This window comes from Micrasema longulum, unplaced genomic scaffold, assembly GCF_059751315.1.
Source record: "Micrasema longulum isolate JH-2025_06_02 unplaced genomic scaffold, ASM5975131v1 h1tg000326l, whole genome shotgun sequence".
Taxonomy (NCBI): Eukaryota; Metazoa; Arthropoda; class Insecta; order Trichoptera; family Brachycentridae; genus Micrasema; species Micrasema longulum.
This window is the reverse complement of record NW_028277530.1, coordinates 187,950-214,763: the sequence shown is the minus strand read 5'-3', so window position 1 is coordinate 214,763 and position 26,814 is coordinate 187,950. Positions and strand designations below refer to the sequence as shown.

The 26,814-nt window shown below is 30.2% G+C and overlaps 1 protein-coding gene across 1 annotated transcript in view; it reads left to right on the top strand.

The window, feature by feature from the left end:
* The window catches only part of LOC148282463 (uncharacterized), a 59,693-nt gene extending 34,359 nt beyond the window's left edge, over positions 1 to 25,334 (top strand). Inside the window, exon 2 of the mRNA XM_088225044.1 lies at positions 24,998 to 25,334. The gene's annotated coding sequence lies outside the window, so the exon portion shown is untranslated. The remainder of the gene's footprint in view (positions 1 to 24,997) is intronic.
* Positions 25,335 to 26,814: the final 1,480 nt, after the last annotated feature.

Genomic DNA, 26,814 nt, shown 5'->3' with positions numbered 1-26,814 from the left:
GACAATTTATTATCTATCTATATAAAGTAACAAAAATATAAAACAACACGTAACACGTCGGTGCATCCAGGTTTTAACCTCTAATAGAATGTGTCCTTAGCCGACGAGAGTGGCATTTCCATATTAGTATAATTACTGTCCTGACAGAGACGATGAAGGTCTTTGCATGGGATTGTTTCTACTGTTGGTATTAGGAAAATGGTTTTTGCGAGGAATTCAGTACTATGACGAAAAGTAATTTCGCCTGAGTTCAATAGGGATCATGTTAGGATCTGTGTTAGGATTTTGCCGGTAATGTCTTGATGATTTGATGTTCCACTGTGATTTGTTATAGATACGTATTGTTTTTCTTCTGTTGATTGAGTGCATGTTGTATAGGGCAAATTATTCTAATGTTTCCTATATGTATTTGGGTTTCGTGTCGTTTGATTGATTTGTTTGTATTACTACGTTCTTCTTCCTTTCCGATGCGGGATCTGGAGCGTGCGGCCGCGGTCTCAATTTGGAACTAACACTGTATTCCTCCACTGTAATACTGGGAAATTAGAAAGGGGTGATTGTGCTGACCATGTGTATTTGATTGATCACAAACTGACAATACTGCAGTGAGGGGTACAATGAAAGCTTTTAAAGTTTATTTGTTTTGTTATTATCGCGGTTTGATTGTAAAGAAATATTAAATTTTTGCTTAGTTAGTTTTAAAAAAATTAAATTTGATATTGATATGCGAAAATGAAGAAAGACTCGAGTCTTTATGAACAGTTTCGGAAAAGGAGTGGATGCTTTCATTGTCCTGACAGAGAGACGTGTACATTTCGAAACCGGTAGACATATAAATGCATGTAAGTGGTAATACGCATATTTAAAAGCATTTATTTTATACTAGAGAAATCGAGCCTTTCGGCCTTGTTTTATCACTAAATTCTATGGTTTATATTAAAAAATTAGCTGAAGTAATTATTCATACAAATATTGAGAGATAATTAATATTTCGTTCCAATATTAAATTTTAACGGACGAATAAGATCCTAGTTTAGCGTTGATACTACGGTAATAAGGCTCAAATTCTTGTGCTCGAGTATAAGGGGCAGGCGCAATCAATCTAAAAAAACTTATTTAAAAGAGCAAGTGAATCTTACGTTTGCACATAAATATTTTCTTCACTTTTTATTTAGCTCTGCACCTACCTTTTATTGTTTTTAATGTAATGAAACCTTCAGACAAGCCTCGGGTTTGCGGGAACACAATACAATTATGTATGCTATTTTATTGTTGAAATAAATAAATATATAAAAATTGTTATAAAAAATCTAGAGTATTAATATTATAGATAGTTCATTTATATTGTAATAAGGTATATTAAACACGTACGCAAATTGATTATTGATCATAAAAAATAACATAGTAGAAGGTTTAAATATTATTCTTTACTTCTAAACGCTTTCTTCTACCTTCATGCGCTAACATTTCTTGAATGAACAATATAGTCCCTCGTGCTCATAGTTTCCAAAAGCAAATAAAATATTAAATCAACATTAGGACCTTCCATTCATAAATAACATTCTAAAATATTTAAATTTTTTAAATGAACGCACACCTTTTCACAAATTGTGTAGATCGTTTTTTATAATCTCTACAATGGATTAACATGAAAAAATACATAAACTTGCATTTGAAAACGCACAATACATGCCTAAATCGTTAAAAAATGTCCCCAAATATTATGACATTAAAAAAACATTTCTTTTCAAATTTATTTTTGATTGATATGGTAATTTTTTAGAAATTTTCGTGTTATTATGAAACATAATCTCTTAATTTATTTATGTTTTTACGTAAGAAATTCAGTTTATAATATTGTTATAAGAATAAAAAATACTTTTTAATTTTGTAATATTAAACACGCATTTATAGAGCTTGTAACCTATTTAAATCAGATTCTGACACGTTATAAACTTTGTAAATGCCGAAACCTCCATATCCCATCTCAAAAAGGTTTTGTCTCTCGTTTCAAAAAATTTAATCATTTATTTATTTTTTTACTCGGACAACCAACAGCTACATTTATCATGTATAAAAAACAAAACAAACAGCAAATAAACCAATTAGAGATTACACCAGTAGCGCCACAGTAAGTTTAAATATATTCTCAAACATAAAACAAACAGAAGTACAAATCCAAAAGAAAAAAAAAACACTATAAATTATTTCGAAAGCAAACGCCGCACGTCATTATTTATTCGCAAATAAGTCTATGTTGAATGATTTTGTTACTGCATTAAAATTATTAAAAGTTCGCCATAAATATGCATTTTGCTTCTAATTAGGAAACAAGAGGAATATGTAGAAGCAGGTTATTCCAGAGAACTTTTGGAGGAACATTAATTGAGAGTTTGCATTGTAGTTCGGGACAGTCAATTGAACCAGAGGCAATTTTCAATAGATTATATCAGCTTTTTTGCGTCGTTTTTGCAGAGGTAATAAGTGATGTTTATTTTTACATATTTGAATGTATTAATCGGATTTAAACTCAAATTTCAACTGAAAACACATGTACTTGACCATTTTATTTAGTATATTTTCAATGCGTGATATCTGCACATTGTACATAGGACTCCATATTTGTGATGCATATTCCAAGTTGCTTCACACCAATGTACATTAAGGATGTCTAGTGTCTTTGCTATAGTAAACGACGTAGAGTTTTTTTATGATGCTGTCAACATGAGCGCCGAAAAGTAATTTACTATCATGGTTGACATCTAGATCCATTTAACCTGTTATGTTTTCCATCTCCGTTGCAACTATTTTAAATCTTAATAATCCATATGGAGTAAAATTCTGCCTTGTCTAGTGCCCTATGCACCATCAGGTGTGAAAAGAAGAATGATAATGATTTCATATTTTGCTTAGTTGGTCTTAATAATTTGCTTAGATCATGCTATTACAAAACCTACAGTATTTTTTTTTTTTTTTTTTTTCTTACAATCAATTTTATATGGGCTTTAAAAATAAAATAAAAATACTGAAATTTTAAAAAAAGTATTATTATATTTTTAATGTAATGTGCGCGTAGTGATAGCTAAGAAATTGCATTTTTATATCAATCACAGTAATATAATTATATTCGGAATAATAGGGAAATATCGCATACTACGAATACCGATAAAAATATATGAAATGAATTTAGTAAAATTAATTGTCTTTTTAAAATCGAAATTGATATTGTGGAATTTTTTTTGAAACATAACCCTAAAAAATATAACCCTATAAAAACTTAACACGTTTGGTTTTGATAATTGTATCGAATCGGGTTATGGTCATGTGGCTAGTGTCTCGAGCTCACGGCTCAAAGGTCCGTGGTTCAAATTCCACTCTACCCCAACTTGATTCCCATTTTCTAATTGTGAGTTATTTACAACTCGTTGAAAATGGCCCTCAAGAGGAAATATTTGGGTAAATCATTAGAAGGCATACATTTTCTTTAAAAAAAAGATTCGTGATGATTTTCTATTTAAATTTAAACGGCTACAAACAAAATTCAAAATTTAGACAAAACGTGACGTATTAAAAGCGTGGCTAATGGACCCTGTTTGTAGGAATTCAAAATTTTTAATTAAAATGAAAAATATTTTCTATGATTCTTACGAGTATAAGTATTATTTTTTTTCTTCAATCACATAACATAAAGTATTTAACAAGTATAATACGTTAAATTACATTCTTAGGAGTTACAACAACTCAATTCGAGACATAAATTAGATTAACATTTAAAAAATAACACATATTGAGAACAACAAAAAAACAAAGCAAGTTTAGCGCCTTTATAACTAAATATAGCACAACAATATATATGCCAAAAACCCTTTTGTTATTTGTATAATTTTGTATAATATTGAGCAGAATAAATATATAAAAAAAACGCTTTTAAGAAAATAAAAAAAGTGAATCTACGAAGGGAGATATGTTTTTATTTCATCAAATAAAATTGTAAAAAAAAAAAGATATTTCCCTTTTGTACGATATCATTTTTGACCAACAATAAAGTATAAATATTAATTACCCTTACAACGAACAGTACTTGAGGTTCTGAAAAATTAATTTATGGTGGTAGTCAGTAGCTTATTCCTACGAGTGCTAGCATAAAATTCTGAATGGTGGCTCTCGACTTACCACTTGAGTAAACCAGTAAGCACCATGATTATAACTAATGCATGGTAATTATTTTTTCCAGTCGTTATCTAATCTCAACTCGAGTTGTTCAGAATAACACAACCTGTTGGTCTGGATAAGACGATAGATCTGATATACTATAATAATTATTATATATGAATATATATATGTATTTCCCGTGTCTAAGTAAAACGATGAATCCAGTTCTGTGAGTGAAATAAAACTTGGCAAGATTTTTTACTCAATGGCTACTATTAGCGCATGCGTAGTCACAATTGAAAAAAAAAACTAATCTAAACTATTAATATACATTTACGATCAAAATAAAATACATGTAAAAATACTAAAGGTACGACAAAGGAATTGATAATGACATCGAGACAAGACATGGTTTATTTTAGTGATAAGCGCCGTGGCGCAGTTGGTTAGACGGCCAACTGTGGAACTGGCGTCGCGGGTTCGATTCCCGCCAGTTGCGAGAAAAAAATCCAAGTAAGATTTATTCTCAATTGGTCTGGGTGTTGTGGTGTATTTTCGTTACCACCTTCCATATCCTCTCTTTCGCACCTGCTGACAAGCCTCAAAATAGAGGCATAAAGAGTTTTTTTTTTAAATTTATTTTTATTTATTTAGAAGTTCAACAAGGATACATAAAATACATACATTTTTAAAGTAAGCATTACTAACATTCTTTATATATATCCTCAATTATAGAACTCCACCATATTTCATAAATTATGTAAAATAAGTGTATAAAATCAATTTAAGTTATAATAAAGATTAAGTTTAGTGAAAGATAAGAATAAAGATTTAAAGAAGAGTTAAAGAAATACAGTTGAGTTAAACATAAAAAAACAATCATTTTTATTTTATTTTTTTAAATATTTTTTTTCTGGACAGTATTTCTTTTTATTTAAAAATTATTGTCCAATTTTTCTATTGTAATTCAGTAGATAAATGTTTGGCAATCCTAGGCAAAATGCAGATTCGATAGTATAACGTAAGGGCCGTCGAAATTTTTGCGTTCATGTTCACTGTCTACGCTTTAGTTCTGGCATGTTTTTTTTATCGCCTTGCATACAACATGTTCGAAGAATTTCATTAGCCATATTGCCCAAATTTTCGTTGTAATCTAACACTTGCCACACGAAATAAAACCCATTCAATTAGAATCCCTACAACCTGCAAACAAGAGCCTTTTGTTAACATTATCTGCTTCGGATGCGTAATTACAGTAATTTAGTTACAGGCGTGAATTTAAGGTGATTTACTGAACTTAAATATTGGCCGAACGTGGTTGAAATGCGATCTCTTAGACGAATGTGTCTGAAATCAATGTATGACAGGGTTACGAATAAAGAAATCTGACGAGAGTGTAAATCTGAGCCAGGCAAAGTTGATAAGGTGGCCTCCGTGGTGTAGTGGTCAAGACGCTTGACTCACGCACGGAAGGTTCCGGGTTCGATTCCCGGTGAAAACACAAAAATTATACTGTGATTTTTCTCAAACCTGGTTGTTATGTAATGTAATTCATCACTGTAACTGGGCCTCCTGGCCTGTTGTGGTGCAAAAAAATGAAATGAAATGAAATGAAAAATAAGATTAAGAAAGCGTCTCTAAGATGGTTTGGTCATGTAGAACGAATGGATGATGAAAAAATGGTAAAACAAGTATATATGGCAAATGAACGGTAGCGTGAGACGGGGACGACCAAGGAAGACGTGGCATGATCAGATATACCAAAATCTTAGGTTTGGTCGTGTCAAAAATAGGCAGAACCGAAAGATATGTGAGACAAGATGTGTGAATGTGGAAGAAGCTAGAAATGTTTGCCAGGATAGACGTGTGTGGCGGTACATTTTCTTTGCCTACCCCTACAAGGGAATAGCGTGATTGTAGTAGTAGTAATTTCTTATTCTGAGTAAATTGTATTACCGTCCACAAATAATAAAATTATAATTAGGTTTATATATTAAATCATAATCAATTTTATGTGAAAAACTGATTTAAATCTATAGATTTTAATCAGTTTTTTTTACTACTGATTTCATTAGTTTTAGATGACGAACAGCATTTCTTTTATAATACTTTATATAGTTTATTTATTTACAAAAAAATATTTTTTCGAACTTATAATTGAACGTAGTTATGCAGAAAGCAGCCAGCCATAGAAAAGTGAAACTGAGATAAAAGCACCTTTGTGAGAAGAGTGAATTGTCAAATGTTTTTGACTTTGACAAATAATTAACAATGAATACATTAGTTTTTTTGATATTACAAACAAGAATCTTATTGTGTATTTGAACAGTGTAAATGAATTTTAAAGAACCGTAAGATTTTTCTAGTCCTGTGGGTGTTTTCTGCAAACTGAGAAATTCCGTTTTTGTGATCGGCACTATTTTCGTAAGGTGATTTTTACAGTTTTTTGTATGAAAACGGTCTGGCTGTTTTTAGCAGAACATAGAATTGATCTTACTGCACCCGATAACACCAATATCTCTGTTTTTTTTATTGTGGACTGGCCTGCTTTCTGCATAACAACGTTTAATTAACAATTTACCTACGTTTGTTTCAAAATTTATAGTATTCAAGAATCGAATTCGGAAAACAAAAAATTAAATGTGTTTGTATGTTTGTACCTTTGTTAATTGAATATGAATTGAAATTGAAAAAAAATGAATAGATTTACTTATCATTACTTTCTTACAACGATAATGCCTGCATGCTGTCGCTGATTTCTTTTTTGAATTTATAATTATTCAAGTTGAATAAATCACTTGTATTGGCTTTCATTATGTTATTATAAAAATTGCGAAATCTATGGATGCATGATTTTTTTGCCACATTAGTGTTTACGCAAGGACAGTAAAATAATTTGATGTGTCGGGTTCGTTTAAGGGTACATGAAAATTAATCAAACTTAATAAATTAGTCAGTAACTCTGCCCTAATTTACTAATTATAGATTATTGGGGTAAATTATAGTCTAATAAAATATTACTAGGGTTTGAAACAATGCACACTGAAAGCACTCTCCATATACTGTATTAAAGACCACAATTTCTTTTTTGTCATAAATCAATTAGCCGTTTTATTTATTGTTTGCATCTAATTTTCTATACTGCTTCCATTCTCCGTTTTACTGTGAGTTTGGCAAATAATATGGAAGGTATGTTGGATATTGTAATTCTTCTTCATGACCAATTGCAATAAAATGAACAGTAGCAAAAACTGATTAATTCTCGTGTATATTTTAGTAACAAAAATCCATTTTGTACCATAATGGAATTTAATATAAATAAACCATATCAATTAAAATTAATAAATATATTTTTTTAATAAAAAAGATACAGTGCCCTATGCACCATCTGGTGTAGACAGGGATTTTGGTGTATACTTAAATGTCATTAATAAATCACTTCCATCAAAATTTGCACTGCATTCGTATTTTATTTCAAAAAATAATTACATGTTTCGGTTATAAACTTAGTGATCTAAAAACCTTTTAAGTGTATGTCAACATCTGACAAACGTTTAATCTTGCTGTAACAATGTCTAGAGTTCTAGAACATACTTGTACTAAGGTACTCGTATAGCTTAAGCCTTCTTGAAGGGCTGCACTTATGTTGTCAGTGTAAGCTTATAAAACACATATTCGGAATGAGAAAGGAATAAAAACTAGGACCCATATGTTCCCCGGTCATTATGGTTCCTGGCCCTCGATAACAAAACTGCGATATAGGATTATCGATATTTATCGGCATAACCCACTCGCAATTTAGATCTTGAAATGTTGAATTGGTTTAAAATAAATTAACTGTTTTGAGATAGGAAAATGGAAGCTCAGATATTTACGAATTTACGAAGCTCACGACCTGTCATTGGCTGGTTAAAATATCGCATTATTTATAGCATTAACTTTGTGGTCAACATTTCAACTAATGTTAGTAAATATTAGTACATAACCACATACCGGCTTAGGATGTCTACCGGTTTTAAGATTTACCCGTCTCTTCGTCCATTTCCTGAACCCTCCACCCCCCAATCCAACATACCATAAAAACAATAGTTTTTAAACAGTATCAGTGATAATTTTATGTAATATATTATATTTGAACACTTTCTTGTACCATGCTATGTTTTTTTTATTAAATATATTCCATTATGTACAAAAAAATTATCATGTCCCAGAATGAGTTTAATTAACTTATATGAATATAAAATGTACTTATTGATAAATTCCATGTATTAATGAAAAATAACAATTCAAAATTTAAACATGCATTATTTTTATCGGCAAACGTCGGTAAATCTCTTATCGTCAATTTGTTATGGGGGCTTGATCCTTGTAACAGATCAATGGACGCGCCCCGCATCTGGTTCACGTTCGAGTGTCTTCTTCGGAGAGCACTTTAACGAAATCCGATTCTAAAGTGTCCCCAATTTGTAAGGAAAATATGTTTTACTGGGTACTTTTACTCTATAAAACATTCATGTATCGAAGACTTGCGAAGTACCTACTTGGATTTTTCAAATTATGCACTTCTGATACATTGTATATGTAACTGTAAAAAAAACATGTTTTGGATGCGCTATTACTTTGTTAACTTGTTACTACTACCATCGCGATATTTCCCCGTCGGGGTAGACAGAAAGGATAGAACACTACATGTGTCTATCCTGATATTCATTCCTAGCTTTTTCAAAATTCATACATACAAACTTGAGATGTTTGGTTTATCATCTAGTCATAAAGGTTTGCTTTACATTTATTTCTAAATAATCAATTATTTTGGTGATCCTATTTTAATCTTATCATTTATACCCTCACAGATTTGGATCTTGTCTGATTTCATTATTTTTGACCCTGCAGTTTAATTAAGTATTTCAAATGACATAAAAATTGTCTTGAATGTAAAAGATAATATTAAAAACAAAAAAATGCGATTTTTTTTTAAACTTTTGAAGTAGTTAAAATTTAAATAATTGAAATCGCTTTAGCAAAAGCGTATAGCTGATTATAATATATTACCACATGCATATAAATGATCAAAACACGCTGCGTTTGATGTTCTATTGCAGTGCCCTGTGCACCATCAAATGCGGAAAGGGAATGATGATGTTTAGTTTTTAGTATATACCCTTAAGTTCAAATATTTTCCTTTTTCACGAAAAAATTCACGAAGCTGACGTGTCACTGTAAAATTAGACACCTTTTCATAACTATAACCGAGCATTCTATAACTTAAAATTATTGTAAAATAATTCAATTCTAACTTACAATTTAAAAACCTATCGACTGTATTTTAAGATAAGTAATTTTTTTACTCCCTGGGGAATTATTAAGACTAACATATTAAAACAAAGACGGAAAACATTTTATAGAAGGAAACTGGTCCAAGAAATACATATTTTAAAAACATTTTCATTGAATTTAGATGAATCAGCTTTTTCACTTTACTATAATCAACAAAATGGAAGAATTAAAGAAGCACGGAGATTTGATATGCAGAATGGCGAACGTTACACAGTGTTAGAAGTGGTCACTTAAACCAACCACATTTTCGCTCAACACGGGTTTTTATCAAAAGAGCTGAAATGCGCTCATCTAAAAAAAAAACGTGTTTTTATACTAAAATAAATGCCCTATAAATGCCTAAACTTCCATATCTCTTTCTTTAACACGGTCTCCATCTTTGTTATAATATGAACAGTACAGGATATGAAGGAAGAATGTCAAAAAATACTTTTTTATTTTCAAACCTCTGACTTAAGAATAAACTTATAAATTTAAAGGAACCTGGTTAATGCAAATAGCCTGTACTATTTAAGGAAATCTAAAATGGTGTTAATATTAAATTTTCTCTTTATTTCCAGTATTTAACTGACATCCACCTTTCATCCCCTGTATGCATTTTTTTTCTTGTTCAATTATCTTAGAAAGTAGAGCTTTTATGTCAAATTTTATTGGACAGTAATAAGGATTATGTGAACTGCCGTCAAATGCCAATATTTGTTTAAAACGCGTAAAAATGGACATCCTTTGTACCTTCATAATAAATGTTTGTATTACTCGTTACGTTTCACAATAAAATTAATTAGTTTTATAAAGATACATATGTTTGCTTATCTATGCATATTTACCCATTAAATTTTGCCTGTTTATTATATGCCGGAACTGCATTTTACAGGAAATGCAATTTGTCAGTCTTCGGTATGCTGCGTGCATATTTCAAAATATTGAAATTCTTCCAAACACGTGTACATATTTCACACAACACGTGGCCATAATGGAACTCATCCCTCAATTATTTTTTCAGCTTTAATATTTCAATGATATCTTCATGTTAAATTCATTATCATTTCAAAATCCGCAGACAATGGTGCATAGGGCACTGCATTGTAACTTCAAGGCGTGTAATATACATGAAGGTAAAATGATCAGTTTTACGCGACAAGAGCCAATCAAAAGGCCGAAACTGCACTAATGGAAGCTACATATTATTATAAATATGTTTAGAATAGAATATTTCATAGTCCCTAGACAGGGACCTGAAACGTAAGACTTTTCGTCTTACCTTCATGTAACAAAAATGATCAAGATACGCTGCGATTTATATAACAATGCAGAGCCCTATGCACCATTAGGTGCGGAAAAGAATCGATGACATGAATATTAAATTGCTATACTAAGTATTTTTTTTTTTTTTTTTTAATTTATTTATTTAATCCAATAAAAAAAACAATACATATACATAGTTAACAAAAATGTCTATACAATAGGTAGGTACATTCAATATATATTTTTTTTTTATGGATATAGCCACTCCACTGGCCCACAGGCACGTTCCGGAGTGTCAGTGTATTATTTATTTATACATAATTGTACATTATTTCACATCAATTGTGTAAAAATTTAAAAGAAATAAAAAAAATTAAAATTAAAACATATCTACATCAATAAAACGAAAAAGGATCTTCAAGAAACTATAATTACATTCTTATATGTGAAACATATTCCTCAGCTTCCTGTCTAGTCTTTTTAGCAATCCATTTATGTACTCTAGCTTTGAATATATTGTTTTTAATTTTGTTCGCCAATATGTCCTTGCTTAAAAAGTTGTATAGCTTAGGGGCCAGAAAAGTATAATGCCTTTGTCCGTAATTTGTTTTTTTCTTTGGGAGCAGAAGTATTGTCTTCTTTATATATTTTATGTTTTCCCAATATGTAACTCCGAAGAATTTGATTTTTACTGTAAGTACTATTTTGCGTATTGTGGTATTTAAGTATTATTATGTACGATAACATATGCTCCGATCATCATTAACATCATCAAACCCTTATCCGCACCTGAAGGTACATAGGACACTGCATTGATAAAATACATGCAGGATTTATCAATCATGCGTCACAGGAAGGTAAGGTGATCAGTCTTACGATGCATTCTTAAGTCCAGGAACAGTGCAATATTGTATCGTAAAATTAAGCTCAAACAAAAATGGTGCATTGACCATTCCGATTAATTACGCGGCGATCTTTTCTCGAATTTCTTTTTCAATAATTTTATCTAACAGTACCCATCGAGTAAATAACGCTCGTCCAGGTAATTAGTTATATTTAACATTCAAATCCTGGTCCTGGGATCGATTTCTGGCAGGGTGGACGTGAAATATTGTTTTTGATTGTTGGTTAAACTACAACATTTCATTGTTTCTAGTCGGAGACCTGGTCAATTTACTTTCATAAAACAGATGACCTAACTTAGATGCATTTGATTTCAAAATACAGTGCCTATGCACTTTTTGGTACGGAAAGGGGGTGGTGATGAGTTTATTATTTACTTTAGTTATAGTTACAACTTAAAATTCTGAAGATCCACTGATAACAACATAATATGGTTAGTAAAATCTGTATAATAATATTATCGTGATTTTGTTATATCCGTTTTAAATTAACACTTCTTTGTGGCTTTGAACTGAAAATTGCATTATAAAAATTCTAATTAACCCACATAAATCATATGTCAGGAATCGGAACATCCAAGTGTCATAATTGACACTTTGAATTTTTTCATGTGCATAAATCTCCTTTAACATTACTGAGTAGAAGTTTTACATATCAGTTTACTGTGGGATGTTCCTTGAACCAATAAACTCCTCCCAATACAGCTCCCGTTTCTTGTAATAGCGTTACCCCTGTAGATAATTGACGTCACGTGTGCTGAAAGATACGTCATTCATCCCTTATTTACATATTTTTTGACAAAATAATCACAGTTTCAAAAAACAAAATTGTGACTACCGTAGGTACTCATAATAATTTATTTTTTTTAAGTTTTTTAAAAAATATTTTTTAATAAGTAAAAATTTCGATTTTAACTGTAGAATCGCGTTGTGGTCCCGTTGCCAGAGTCGTGGACTGACGGATCAAAGGTGCGAGGTTTGCACCCTGCTTTATCGCAACTTGATTCTCATTTTCTAATAGGTTATTGACAACTCGTTGAAGATGCCCCCCGAAGTTGAAGTGCTTGCGTCAATCATTAGAACGTAAACGTTTATTTTTTATTAAAAAAAGAAGGCATTTAATTTTCCGTGCAACGTCGGATAAATGTTTTACAATGGTTAAAATCATACATGTTTTTAATTACCTGAAAACGTTTTACGTTACCGCGCATTGTTTGTTAAAAGCTCATTCGGCGGGTATTATAATTATTTCACTTTTCATGCTGAAATTGAACACTTCATTGTAAGACATTTGGGTTTGGATATGTGTAATAATTGTAACAGCAATAAAATATATTTTGCGAATGCAACGGACCTAGCCTATGCCGCGACATATGCAAAGCAAAATAATAATAGGTGAGGTTGGGTTAGATTATTTTGGAGTACCGGCTCGAAGACCAGTGTACCAGGATAGCATAAGGGGTGTCAAGGTGGGCGGAGACCTAATGACCTTATTTCTTATACTGTTGTACTGGGCGTGACACGTGTTACAGACGGGGAAATAAATATTAAGAATGTTGCCCCGTAAGATATAATATATCTATGGACTGCATAATTTTATATTATTCAGCTCAATTATGCAATTCTACTTCCGTTCGTCTGCAATGCACTTCCTTCGATGGATTCCTTGACAAATAAGACTCGCGTGGCTATTCATCACGATAAGAAAATATCGTCTTTCAGTTATTGTACTACACCCCTTCAAATTGCTGTCGTGTGCCAAAGGTATAAAATATAAAAAAGTATTTTTACTTTTATTTTTTTAATAAATGATACATGCTTTTTTTCTATTACAGTCTACTTTAATATCCATTTTTACATTTGAGCCGAGATTAAAAATAGGTTTTTTATTTGTTTGTCTTTTGTACAAAACTTTTTGTTAGTTGGTGGGTTTATTTCCAGAAAGTAATTTCTCCCAAAAATCTAATAAATGTTTTTGTATTTATTTTAGTTTCAATACGAATGCGGAAACCACAAAATAAAATACATACTTTAATAGAACTAGCAACAGGTGTAAATATAAAATATATCAATTCGACACTCCTCTTCTCTATGAAAAGGGAAATAAAAGGAAAGGTTTAAATGAGGAAATAAATGTGAAGGAGTTATTGAGAAAAAGATAAGATATGTTTTTTAGAGTGAATTTAAGCAAAGTTTGCTGTTAAATTATCTAAGAAAGTAGATGGGAGATGATTCCACAGCTGAGTAACTTTGAAATTATTTATATGAGCTTAAAAGTAGGATAAATCGTAAACAGGAATTGGGAGAATGCTTTGGGAATGTAAACGTAGACGTTTATATTTTTATACTGAATGACAAATGCAAGCAATAAAAGTTATGATAATCCAGTTATATTTCTTTATTATTTAAGGATTTTTAAAAAATGTTAGCATCACTTTAAATATTAGTATTGACATATCATGGATCTAATTTATTTTTTTTATTAATTAATATTTGTATTGTTATTATAAATACTGGACCTGAATTTATGATATAAAATTTACTGTGTTTTTCAATTTACTTATAGACATTTAGTAAATCTTATAACTGTAAATTTCAAAAAAAGAGAATATATGTTGTGCTTGGAGATTGACTTACACTGTCACAGTGATTTAGTAATTTGAAGTTATGTTTATTCGAATACACATGATTTTTTTTTAATAGTACGGTTATTCTAATTGAAATAGACCGTGGTTTTTACTAGGGTTAAAATAGTTCGGAATGAATAACGCCTACTCGTTATATCTTTATATATATATAATTTCTATGTACGTGTAATGTCACCGTACTCCTCCTAAACGGCTTAACCGATTTACATGCGGTTTTCAGAGAAATATATATCTTTGCGCTGTGCGTGTTCGTAGATATTAAAATCTTCAATTGAATATGTAAAAAAGAAGTTAGTAGCATACATGTTTTATTCATCGACCTACCAGGGTTGCATTTGAGGAGAATGCATTTCCAAAAAACCGAAAGATGTTGTTTTTTGTGTCTAAAAAAGGTTTGTTTTTGAGGTTTGTTTTTGAATGTTTACAAACAGCATTTGTTTTTGTGGAATTCAATCAGATTCTTTCCTTAAATTCCTTATAATTTCTACCCATTTATTTTATTTTATTGGATTTTTGGTAATACTAAAATAATATTAAATTCAATACATTTTTTAAAATCGTACTCCTACATAAGTACACGCCTTTGTTGGTGAGACAACCGGAGTTTGGCGTTTGCAAAAAAAATGCCATATTTGAAAAAATATTTATTTTACGTTTTGGAATTCAATCATAAACAAGTACCTAGGTACCTACTTAAATTCAATATGAACTATTTTTAGTTTTGGAATTCAATCACAAACAAGTACCTAGGTACCTACTTATCAAAAAAAAGTATTTTGCCAACTTTCGGGCAGGACAACGTCTGTCGGGTCCGCTAGTATATTATATGATTAATTATTTCTTGTTTTGTTCTTCAGATCTTGGAAAACTATGAAATATTTAGTACGCACGGACAAAGTGTGTTAATTATTATAATACAAGATATAAGAAATGTGTTATTTCATAGCTTTGGTGTAAACCCAAAAAAAACAACATAAAAACTGTTTTCACCGTAAAAGTTTAAATTTACGTTCCGTTAAGTTTTGACATAATAACTTTTACATAATAATGGTCCATAAAATAGCCCTGGGATCAAACCACCCAATTGTTTTTATTACTTAATAAATAGTGTGTGGAACTTCTCTTGAATTTCAGTCTGATTACATAACACTTATCTTTATTGTTTTACATTACATACCGTTATACACTTTTTTAACTGTATCAATTTTCGCAATCAGAAATCGGTTAACAGCAAAAACCACCTATCCCAAAATTCAGACTTAAGGCGATTAAATAAATTATGACAGTGTGTTCTTGCAATGATAAAGACACTCTCTTGACGTTGATCAAAACCTTTCTGACTATGTTCTGAAACACAAGTCAAGATTTATGTTTTACAATACAAAATGAATAAAACATTATTCTTGTATGATATTTAAACATGTCCAGTTTGGTTAAAACTGGTACATTCTTATGCAAGGCGTTTTTCTACTTGAAAATCTGAAATCAAAAGGAATCTGGTCACCAAAAATCATGATAGTTCTAGGTCCAATGAAAGTGGTCATTTAAATCATTGAATTATGCAGTACCGAAATTATACCAGTGAATTATAAATAAAATATTTGGTTTTTAAATAAACCAGTGTTCATTATCAAAACAATTATACATATTATATTTTTTTAAATGCAGAACAATAAAAATTATTTGTACGTGGCAAAAGCATTTTTATTGAATTTTCGTTCAATTTCAACATAATAACTGGAACTACAATGAATGCAAAAGCTTTTTGTTTATTCTTTTCAAAAGCACATTCATAAATTTATAACGTGTTAAATATTGTGATGAAAAGAATAAATACTTGCCCTACATTTTCTAGGAGAATTTTCAGAAGGTTTTCATTTTATTTTAGAAGAAAATTTTAAATAATTGATATAATTACTTATATTTAAATAAAAGTTACCAAATAAAAATACTCGGTACACTTCCACTTGTTTTTTTGACCAATTAGCGCTTTCACTTCTCACAATGGGCATCTTCATATTGGTCAATATTATACAGTACAAAGATAATTTACATAATACAAAATAATATTTTAAGAGTAGTTACATTTATTTTTTTATTGCAATGCACAAACAAAACAAACGAAACGGGCTAATTAGGGTTTAAGGGGTAGGTTTGTTAATTATATCTGCTGCTTTATTAAAATTCTATCGCTATTACTTTTTATCATATTTATTTATTTTAAATCTAAGTATTTCTATAGTATTTACATGTAAAATTTTAATGTCTTTTTTTTATCTTACATATTTATATAATAAATTACAATTAACTTCCACAAATGCCGAGATCCGTACATTAGTTCAGTCTCAGATAAGCATTATCAACAAAATCGAGAAAGGAATCGAGAGTTCTGCGCTGGTTTGGACAGGTTGAGCGAATGGACAGCGAAAGAACAGCTTAAAAGATTAACGATGCGAATGTTAATGGGTGCAAAAAACTAGGAAAATCGAGAAAAACACGGCACGACCAAATCCAACAGATACTTGAAGATGGACAAGTCAAAAGTCGGAATACTTGGTGGGCATGTATGAATATAGAGGAAGGGAGATATGTATGCAAATACTGAGTTATATGGCGTTTTCTCCCGCGTGATGGTTTCTTTATTTTATTTGTGAACTCCCACCGAAAATTGTCACTAAAACTTAAATGATTTACAAATTTAAATGTTTGGGGTCGTGGGTTCGATTCCTGGGAGGGGAAATATGAAATATTCGTTTTTAAGGTTGTTTTACAATGCAATATTTTACTGCCCCTAGACTTGTACTTGAACCGTAAAACTAATCACTTTACCTTCCTATAACAGATGATTGAGGTACACTGCATTTACTTTACCAATGCAGTGCCCCATGCATAATTAGGTTTGGTTCAATAATGATGATGATGATGATACTGAGGCTCAGTTATTTTCACTACCACGATGATATTATTTACACATACCTAGATAAAATGTTTTGCGAATTCTTAGAAATAATTCAGATCATACTTACTGAAGGATTTGTACCTGTCAGGATGATTCCTTTAAGTACTAATAACAGCAAAATTGTCTTTTATCTTTACCGCGCGCAGGTAACTAGATCGAATTCTATTTTAAATCTCATAATGCGAGCAATTCGAATAATTGTTTTAAGCAGTTGTACTAAGCGTTTATCATCGGATTATCAATAAAAAATGAGGGACTTTAGTAGAAAAGCAAGAGATAAACATATAAGAAATGTCCGTGTAGTTCTTCTGAGAATACAACATTTTGAAGAAACAGTTTTTACATTACTTCACGTATTTTGGAACTACTTAGGATAATGAATAACACAAACGGTGGGAATAAAATGTAACATATTCGATTATGGTATCGATTAACGTTGGTATTTGATAGTTATCATACGAATCGATTAAAATACAAAGTGCAAAACGATTAGTAGATAATCAACTGCTGTAAGGAAGACTGTAGTAAGTCAATTTTTGTTTTTTTAATTTATGTTTGAAAATTTAAACACTGAATGTGCTTTCCTACGAAACATCTTCAATTTAATGACTGACGTCTTCCTTGGAGACAGTAGTGTATTTTAGTTATTCTCTCTTATAAACACTATGTCAATAAAAAAATATATATATAAATAAAAATATAATAACTGTCTAGGTCAATAAAAAATACAGTTCTGTCTGCGAAATTGTTTTTTAGTACAAATTTTTGGTCAACTCTTATATTGCTTTTATCTATAAGTCCGCCAACGTACTTATTTTTTGTACTTGAAGATTTAAATAAATAAATAAAATACTAACAGAACCCTGGACGAATGTTTTCGACTCGATGGCGACTCTGGTAAAAATCCTGAATAAGGAAATCGAGTGGACGCCTCGTTGTGAAGTGTTTGGCGCATTTGCTTACTATTCTTGGGGTCCTGAGTTCGGTTCCTGCCCTAGAATTATCCCCCTAGGGAGTTAAAAATATAACACAACACAACATAAATGAAGAACACTTTAGAAAAAGTCACAAGCCCTTTACATGCCTTGAATTCTATATTCCATTTTCTAAAATGTTATTTATCTCTGTTGCGATATTAATAAGTCTCATGGGGTTGAATCCAGTTCTTTTCAACAAAAAAATGGATGTACTAAAAATGATTCTCATAATTTCACTAGGATGATTTATTATATTTTAGTATTTTTATTATTTTCTATTTCTAACCGTAAACATAGCAAAATGTTGACTTTTTTATTAGGAGAGTGTTGTTAGGTCCATTTTTAATTTTGTATATTTGATTAGAATTGTACTTTATTTATTTTATGTGTAACTGTGTAAATTTCATAGATAAAATAAACAAAAATAACAATAATTAAAAAAAAAAAATCTAAATTTGTTATGTTTTTTTTTTTTTTTTTAATGCACAGAATACACATTTATCACAGCACAATTATAATTTTTAATGTTCCGACTTGTTGGGAAATTCCGTGTTAAGTCGGAACTCTTATATATATAAATCAAAAACATTTGCAAACATATTGAACAATATACAAAATAATCTTAACAATTCACAAAATAATAATTTTAATAAAACCAAAATAAAAATTTATACAAGTCAAAAAATGGATTTAATAATTTAAAGTAATTTTATGTTCAATTAGGCCATTCATTGATAGTAAAAATAAATACAAAATCATACAATAAAGTAATAATAGTAACACATCTATATGGTAGCATCATTCTACAGAAACAGAACAGAAAACATTTTTGAGAAGGAATACGAAATTTTAATCATTTACAGAGCTTATGAACTGTCATTGGCTGGTTTAAGTGGACACTTTACGCAATATATAACACTCATCATTTTGCCTATGTCAAAACATTCACATTTCCTCGACTATTTTAAAAAAGGGCTGAAATTTTTAACATGCTGGTGAAATGCATCCGACTAAACCAATTCACCTCCTAGGCAACGTTTGAAATCATTTTTCAAATTTTTATACTTCTTCTTATACCAGTTAGTTTAATCAACAATGTTTTGGGTTTGTCCAAATGTTTGTAGACAGGCTGGATATTTAGATATAAATAACTCCTTAGGGAGGAAATCCGGCCGGTCTAACATTTGGACATACTCAAAACGTTGTTTATATTTTTTCGTTTGCTTTTTACAAGTATGTCCTTTCGCACGTTTTTGGAACCACGCTCTATTTATAATTAACAGTATATTTCTATTCTAGTATTATTTTTACTAACAGACTATTTACGCTACATTTGTCATCAGCGCTGACCGAATCCAGGTATCGTTTCCAAAGCCAACATCCTTCCAGTTTCCCAATAATATGTTTTGACACGTAAATATATCAATATATCACCGACAGAATGTCGTGTTGACATGACGTGAAGCCAGGGTCATGTGCAGATGAATTTGTCATGTGGCATATGGTCAAATCCCCATTTAGGGTCGACAGGAAATGAGGACCCGAGTCAAGTGGCAGTCCCAGACTCCTATAACGGTCATTAAGAAGCTGAGACACGCTTAGGAATATAATGGGAAGATCTTGTTACATCAAATTTTATAAGGATTCCGATCTGTAGAACACTAATTCAAGAATAATTTCAAGTCAATAATTGGCGTAGGTTTGTTTCCACATACATTTTAACATTAGGAAAGTAGTAGAAAAGAAGGAGACTCTGACGATTTTTCAAATACTTAAGTTGAATGGATTCATGTAAATCAAATGTTTGTTATTCTCAGTAATAATGTTAATTAAATTAGTATTCTTAATAAATAAATACATCGTAAAAAAATGGAAATATTTATATGAAGGAATTTTGTTTTATTGTAAAATCAAGACCAGAATATTTTTTCCAACAGGAAAATAGTCACGTTCATACACTAGAAACAAAAATAAAAAAGAAAATTCCATTTGTGAAAACATCGTTTATTTAAAAAGGGCCTTTATGTATAGCCGTAAAAAAAAACTTTAAAAAAAAATGAAATCAATTGCACCAAAAAGTTTGCAAGGGTGTTAAAAGTGTTCTCAATAGATAAATATTACCATCGTATCAATGCATATTTGCAAGGTGAAACATAGAAAATTAAAATTTATTTAATATAAATAATGTAAACATTTAGCACCATAACTAATAGAACATATTATTTACCGTTTATTTTATCTCAACTTTTTTTTTTTATTAAATTTATTTTTTATCACTATTATTATTGCATTTTTTTATATACTTTTATTAGTTGGACTGTAAGAAATTGCCTTTTTGTCATAAAATTTACTTTTGTATTTGTAACAATTATGTATTATGGTAGATAAAGATTTATTTTTAGAATTATTATTAATAGCAAATCTAATTGATAAGGAAATACATAAATTTGTACCTTATGATTTGTGACTGGCTATTTTTTATACGTCTTTTGGTTGGAAGTTCTGGATTTACTGGAAAGAGTATGTTCTTTCTAACTGCTCAAACTATTGTATAGGGATCTGTTGGAATGGTCGTATATTATGTCCTTGTTAATAAACTTTCTCCCATTGTCTTATTTTACGTCATAAGTCCATGCATTACCAAATCCCTTTCCATCCTGGATGGTGCTTAGGACACTAAAGTTTAACATGAAATGCAGTGTATTTCAATCATCTGTTACTCGATGGTAAAGAAATCAGTCGTAAGCTTCCGGTGCCAGTACAGAAACAATGAAATATTGCTGTTAGAAATCTCATTATAAACAATATACTTCATGTCGACCCTCGCGCGTATTGATCCCAGGACTTCTAACCAGTGGCGCAGTCCTGAATAAAAAAGTACCGGAGTGTACCGCCACTATTATGGTTAAGTGGGAGGGAAGTGGGAGAGGGGAAGGGGGGGCACATGTTTAGAATTTTGCCAGATATCGACAATAAATACTTTGTTGTTATTTCGAATTGTTTGAAGAGACTTAAGTAGAAGTATTTTTGAAACGTAATATTTGTTCCTGACCAGAGCCGGAGCGCCGCTCCACTCAGATAAACAGTGCCGGAGCGCCGCTCCGGTGCGCTCCGGCCCACTACACCACTGCTTCTAACATGGTAGGCAAACATCCAAACCGATTCTCTACGAGGCGAACTTTTCTCCGTTTCTTTCCTTATGTAAGATTTTTTCTTATGATCGAGTCGAATACACGCGTCCAGGTCCTGATTGTATTTCACACACATGGCTGTATTGTTCATTTTCCCGGACACAGAATAGTGCCTTAACATTCATATCTAAATACATTCATATAGAATAATATAAATTTATTGATATCATTCTAACTTTGCTAGAATTCCACTCGTCCATGCGCTTTGTAGCTGCACGATGATTGGTTATTTAGCTTTCATATACCAACTTAAAAATACCTAAATTTTATAAATGGGGTCTAGAATTCCAATCGTCTATGCGCTTAGTAGCTGCAAGACGTGTTGTAATCTTACTTCTTTTTATTATTCATATTATTTTTATTTTCTTTTAGTATCATTAATACACTAAATTTATTTGTCAATTTTTAAAATGTGTAAATGGGGGCTAAATTTCTAACTGTCTATGCGCTCTGTAGCTGCAAGACGTCCTGTAATCTAGCTCCTATCTGTTATATTTTTTTATTGATCTTAATTGAAAACGAGGAACTAGAATCCCAACCGTCCATGCGCTCTGTAGCTGCAAGACGTACTGGGATATTTATTAATTGTACAGCGCCCTTGAGGTGATTTTCACAAAAATGGCGCGATATAAATTATCCAACTATAAATATCTAAATCTTGTAATATTTCTCAATTTCGATAAACTTCTTATGTTGATTTTTTTTTGGCCACAAATATTATAAAACACCTAAGTACTAAAAATGTAGGGTTGAAGTAGTAATATTTTTAGTATGGCTATCTTATCATCCTATGGTAATTTGTGTAAAATTTTAAATTTTTAATGAAATCTCCAGGTGGTAGTTGCTGACACATGGATCGGAAATCGGAGTCTCGAGTCACTCTTTACTATAAATTGATTTACATTTTCTATTATATGGCTCCAAAATGCAACATTTAGCAAAATAACTATAACAATTCATTTGTTTTATTGTATTTAAAATACTTTAAGGATGATCGCTTTTAAGTGGTAGTTATGTCCTGCTAAGACAAAGGACACTTGCCACTCTATGAGTATAAATGGAGTCTAGACGGGCCATTTACTAAGTGGCTAGTGAGATAAATAGATATAGAATAAAGACACTCGAACATTACATGTGTTGTGTTATTGTGTTGTAAACCATTTAATAAATTTTTACCTTTTTGGTCAATGAGTTTGGGATTATACAACGAAATCAAAGCAGTTTATTTTGTTGTTAACTGTTTTTGTCATTTCCAATGTATTCAGGATGAAAAGATGACAATATCCGACATAACCTTCCATATAAACTTACAGAGAATGAGGCAATGAAAGCATTAGAGTTAAATTCAATTTTAATCGCGGTTTACGAAATCGACATTTTCAAAAAAAACTTTAAGAAGAAAAAATATTTTTAAGTATGAGCAAAACCGTTAGAAAGACCCTTGGTCTTTAAAACGATTTAAGGATGTGTGGAGCGAGTGCTTTAACTGGTTAATGCATTTTAGTTGATCTTATGGGATAATTTATATAGCGCCACGAGGGCGCTGTACAATAAATATCCGTATTGCAGCTACAGAGCGCATGAAATATTCTAGTATAAAAACACATTTTTGTGACGCCGACAAAATGATTATTAAAAATACTAATATTATTAATAATCACTGCCAAGGTACCTTATACAAAAGCTTTTACATCATTTATAAAGTAGTAGATTTAAAAAAAAACTGCGTTCTAAGGATTTACCTAAATATATTTAATTTTAGGACCATTTTTTACCAGTAAAATAAGTCATTATTAGAAATGGGGCATCAGGTTGTGGTAGAACGGGATCGAACTTTGGAACTCTGATCCATGAGTTCGCGATACTAGACCCTGAACAGAACCAGGTTCTATTTTTTTTTTTTATTTTGTAAGTACACATAACATTACTTTTTCATTTTTTGTTTAATGTATTTGTACGGCATTCCTTTGTTTTTATTTTATATCTTTGTATCTCATTTTTGCATTACATAGGTATATTTTAAATAACTTTTTTGTGTGTATTGTTACTTATTTAATTCACGTTTGTTGCTTATATTTTATCTACCTTACTCTATCGAAAAACCTAATGAAAAAATATTTTTAATGTTTCGTATACTTAAATGAACAAATATTTTTCCCTCGGTTTAAATTGCGGATCTCGCGAGGGCAGCGCAATAAACATAACAATTAAAAAATTAAGTAAAAGAACCCGGACCTTTCTTGAAATATCTACTTGGTAGTTTTCAATTGACAAAGTATAAAGCGTAAGTGTTTGGATGAAAGCGACTCACGCTAAGTTGTAATAAATAGAAGGAAGCTGTTTTAATTAGAGAATGAGACTTAAGCAACGAGTTAAGATGGAAGTGTCCGAGTTAACTAATTAAGCTTTCATTCATAACCATAACTACTTGTAAATAAATTTAATTTATACAGCACGTGCGCATTTTTACAGCTTTAAATATTGAATAATTTTCAATTACATTAAAAATGTTTTTATATAATGTATTTACGCTTATACGAGTATATAAGGGGTTTAATTATTATTTGACGAAATAGTTTTTAAGCGAAATCGAGATGTTCATAATTACAGAATTAGGAATAGGATAAAAAACAAAAACCCAAAATAACTTGACGAATAAAGTATAAACTTAACGTAGGGTTTTTTCAGTGTACAATACAAAATTTAAAGACATAGATTACACAAACATCACTCTGTCAGATTTAAAATTTACACTAAAAATGCATTATATAACTTGGTAGACATTATAATAATAAATATGTACATCTCACTTCCCCTCCTTATCCTCTCTTCAAGCATCCTTGTCCTTATTCCGCCCAATTTACAATAACATACTGTTTTTTTTTTTTTTTAAATCTTCGATTATTGAAAAATATTTACGAGTACATGAAAATAACATTTTTAAATGTGTAAAAGTTTAATTTAAGTAAATGTATTTATTTAATATGTAATATATTTTCTTTACAAACTTTGTATTCTTTGTGGAAATCTGTTATTAGTTCTGAGTTTATACACTATATCTGTTTATTTACTATAAATATGTTTGTAGGTCTATTGGTTTCCCAAATAAAATAAAGGGTTCAAAACAATTTATGTAAAAGGGTTAAAATTGTACGATGAGACGCCTGAATGTTTGAAGAATTTGGATAACAGTAAATAAATGCAATAAAATGTTTTGGCATTCAGCAGCAGAATTTACGCAGCGGAATTTACAAAGAGTGTAGGTGCTAGCCCTAAACTCTCCTCTTTTCCTCTCCTTTTCCTATTGAAAACTTATTCTTATTTTCCACACCCGCTCTCATGCGGACACCACCGATCGTTCTAGTTATACGATAGATTAATGTTACATGGCGTGTAAGTGTTCCCTTAGACCATCAATGACAGGTCATTAGCCCTGTAAATGCCTAACCTAGATTAACACATTCCCTTATCATTCCTTCACTTCGTTTGAGATATATTTTAATGTTATTATGCCCTTCGTCTCTATTAAAAGTTAAGATAGGGCTACATTTACACGTTTTAATATTTTATTTTTCTTTTGTTTCAGATTGAACGCGTGCGCTCTAAATTTCCACAACATTAATTAAATTATTTTATTTAATTATTACCACCTAAAGTTATATATTTTATAACCTTAGATGGTTATCTTTATATTTTAGTGTAAATTATCAAAATTGTACATATTTAAGTCAATATAAAATTCAAACATTTAAGTTTGTAAGTGAAAATTCTTAATGGAAGTTCATTGTTGTTTATTATATAAATAAAAGACGAGTGATACTTTAATCCACAAATTTGGAATATCCAGTGACCGGTTTCTTAACTTTTGTGACATCTTCGATTCTGGTATATTTATTAAGGAGTTCAATGTATTTATACAAAACAGAGATGAGAATAGATAATTCAAAATTATATGAAAGAAAATTAAATAAAGTTATTTTTATCTTAAGGATCATTATTATTATCATAATGTTTAAAAACATTGAACTCCTAAATAAAGATACCAGTCTCGTAGATGTCGCGAAAGCGAAGAAACCGGTCACTGGATATTCCAAATTTATGAATTAAGTATCACTCGTCTTTTATTTATATAATAAATATAAAATTCAGTTGTAGTTATCTAATTGTGTTGTAAAATTTCAATTTGATAAAAGTAAAATCATATCGTAAAGTGTTAGTCTTCACTAATAATTTATTTATTTTTTACGATGCAACGTAAGGTGACGATATATTATTTTTTTAAACTTGGTTTACTACAAGTTTTCTTATGCTTTAGTTAACATTTAAATTTAAGAGACATTTTTGGTCGAGGATCTCAAATTAAGCTCGTTCGATTTTTATGTTCCACATTCAAAATAGGATCTTCCGTGTCCAAAACAAGTTTGCATTTTTTTATTTATTTACTATTTTATGTATTTTGTAATTTTTTTCTCATTTTTAGCCACTGGTTCTGTTTTGATGCTTTTTGTATGTGTAATATTTTTATATTTAAATTTTTTTTTTTTGTGATTAAGAAAAAAATAACAAAATTATTTGTACATTTGTTAAGTTAATTTGTAAATATTTTTTATTCAAGCATACAGCGAGCTCGGTTGCCAAATTTACTAATTCTAATAATGGTATTAGTTAACACATGTATATTTTGTAAAAGATTAACTGTAAATTATTACTAAAATAACGATAGCTGCATAATGAACTCGATAAATAATATTTTTTAATTGCAAGTAAATAAATATATTATATTTTATTTTATTGTAATACCTTTAAAATTATATTAAATACTTGATCACTTACACAGTAATGTTTATACAAAGGAGTTCATTTATCACCTTTCATTATTTAAATAGGATATAAATTCATATTATTAAGTACTATTAAGTCAAATTTAAATGTATGGGTGTGTTTATTAGTCGAAAATCACATATTTAAATTTATTCTACCCATACCAATTCCTTTAAAGATTATGTAATTTTTTACTTTTTATACATTTGGTGCTTGTGAAATATTTGTTTATTCCTATATTTCGTATTGAATTAATCTGCTTGCAGATTTGACTTGCTAGTGGGGCTAAAGGGAGTTTCTTTTTTAGCGGAAATCACATGAAATTTTGTTTATTGTAAAAACTTGTTCGAATAAAATATGACGGTATTGAAATATTGTACATAGTTAGAAACATTTTAGCACAAATCAGGTTTATCGTTTTTTACTGTGTTTTCTTATTTTTATTTATTTGTGTATTTTAACTTTTAGTTTTAGCGAATTCATATTTAATGATATAGAGTCATCATATCCGCCTTTTTTATTTTCTTGTTAATAGTAAAAAGTTTAAAATCGTAACATTTTTCCAAATGGGTAAAAATAATC